Here is a 2,701-nt window from a genome sequence, read left to right as displayed (position 1 = left end):
AAAGGAAATTGACAAGTGTTGTCACTAAGCCTAAGCCCAAACCCAAGAAGGAAGAGTGTTATTTCTGTCATGCCATTTGGCATTGGTACAGAAATTGCAGACTCTACCTGGAAGATCAGAGGAAGAAGAAGCTTGCAGAAGCTTCAACTTCTGGTATCTTCGTTATAGAGGCCTCTTCCCATGGCTCCCAGCTTTCTCTTGGAATGACATATTCAATTGATCAACCATCAATGAATTGTCCATGTCATCTAATTGCTCACGCAATTCCGAAGACATCTTTCCAAGCATCAAGCTAGACAAGTCCAGATCATCCATCCATGTCGGTTTTCTTCTTGAAAACCCACTTTCATCCAATGGTCTTAATACCATTGAATGAGTCGACCAAAGTCCATACTTTGTTGTCGTACATGGACTGCATCTCAGACTCCATGGCCTGGTGCCATTTCTCGGAATCGGAACTCCCCACAGCCTCTGAATACGACGTAGGCTCGTCATGTTCTAACAACATGAGTTCGTCGTTTCCAGTCACAAGAAAACCGTATCTTGTAGGCTCTTGGCGAATTCTACCAGATCTCCGAGGTTCACTAGGAGGTGCTGTCTCAACAACTTGTGAATGTAAGTGGGTTTTCAAGAAGAAAACCGACATGGATGGCATCGTGCATACCTATAAGGCACGACTCGTAGCGAAAGGGTTTCGGCAGATTCATGGTATAGACTATGATGAAACCTTTTCACCAGTCGTGATGCTTAAATCCATACAGATTCTGCTGGCCATAGCTGCGTATTATGACTACGAGATATGGCAGATGGACGTCAAGACCGCATACAACTGTCCAACAAAGTCGGTTCAGAAGACTCCATATGAGATATGGACTGGGAAGCGTCCCAGGTTAACATTTATGAAGATTTGGGGATGCGATGTTTACGTGAAACGTCTGGCTTCTGATAAGCTATCCGCCAAGTCTGATAAATGCATATTTGTGGGTTACCCTAAGGAAACTAAAGGGTACTGGTTCTACAGCCCATCTGAGAACAAAGTGTTTGTTGCTCGGAATGAATCTTTCTTGGAGAGAGAGTTCATCTCCGAGAGAGTTAGTGGGAGTAGAATAGATCTCGAAGAAGTTCGAGAACCACAAATAGTCGAGGAACCGAGTGAACAAGGCGAATCAGTTCAACCTGTGTCACAAGTTGTTGAGACAACACCTCTTAGTGAACCTCGGAGATCTGGTAGAATTCGCCAAGAGCCTACAAGATATGGTTTTCTTGTGACTGGAAACGACGAACTCATGTTGTTAGAACATGACGAGCCTACGTCGTATTCAGAGGCTGTGGCGGGTTCCGATTCCGAGAAATGGCACCAGGCCATGGAGTCTGAGATGCAGTCCATGTACGACAACAAAGTATGGACTTTGGTCGACTCATTCGATGGTATTAAGACCATTGGATGTAAGTGGGTTTTCAAGAAGAAAACTGACATGGATGGCATCGTGCATACCTATAAGGCACGACTCGTAGCGAAAGGGTTTCGGCAGATTCATGGTATAGACTATGATGAAACCTTTTCACCAGTCGTGATGCTTAAATCCATACGGATTCTGCTGGCCATAGCTGCGTATTATGACTACGAGATATGGCAGATGGACGTCAAGACCGCATTCCTTAACGGGAATTTGCTCGAGGATGTGTACATGACACAACCCGAGGGTTTTGTCGATCCTAAGAGTCCGAGGAAGGTGTGTAAGCTTTAGAGATCCATTTATGGACTGAAGCAGGCTTCGAGGAGCTGGAATCTTCGATTTGACGAGGCAGTCAAAACGTTTGGCTTCCTGCAAAACGAAGATGAGCCATGTGTTTACAAGAAGGACAATGGGAGCGCAGTAGTCTTCCTTGTGCTTTATGTAGATGATATATTGCTCATCGGAAATGACATTCCTACCTTGCAAGAAGTAAAATCCTGGCTAGGATCAGTCTTTTCGATGAAGGACTTAGGAGAAGCCGCCTATATTCTAGGAATCAAGATCTATAGAGATAGATCGAGAAGGCTTCTTGGTCTAAGTCAGAGTACATACATTGACAAGGTCTTGAATCGGTTCAAGATGCAAGACTCCAAGAGGGGTGCCTTGCCAATGGGACATGACGTAGCTCTTAGCAAGACTCAGTGTCCAAAGACACAGGATGAGCAAGAGCGCATGAGAAGGATTCCATATGCCTCGGCAATTGGAGCCATCATGTACGCCATGTTGTGTACTCGCCCAGATGTATCATATGCATTAAGCATGACTAGTAGATATCAATCTACACCAGGTGAGGCTCACTGGATTGCGGTCAAGAACATCCTTAAGTACTTGAGAAGGACTAAGGATTTGTTCTTGGTGTATGGCGGATTGGAAGACGAGCTCGCTATAAAGGGTTATACCGATGCTAGTTTCCAAACCGACAGAGATGACTTCAGATCGCAGTCAGGTTATGTTTTCTGCCTGAACGGTGGGGCTATCAGTTGGAAGAGTTCCAAACAGCCAACCGTGGCAGATTCGACTACAGAAGCCGAGTATGGAGTTTTTCTCAACAGCAAGCACAGTCTTGGGCACCACAATATCCTGCTCGGCCGATTTCAGCATCTCATGCAATTCGGCTAAGCTCTTAGTCATCCCGTGCATATGGTACTGCATCACGAACTGGTTATAGTCCTCGGGTAATGACA

Source organism: Tarenaya hassleriana, unplaced genomic scaffold (assembly GCF_000463585.1).
Source record: "Tarenaya hassleriana unplaced genomic scaffold, ASM46358v1 Cleome178, whole genome shotgun sequence".
Classification (NCBI taxonomy): domain Eukaryota; kingdom Viridiplantae; phylum Streptophyta; class Magnoliopsida; order Brassicales; family Cleomaceae; genus Tarenaya; species Tarenaya hassleriana.
This window is presented reverse-complemented; position numbering follows the sequence as displayed.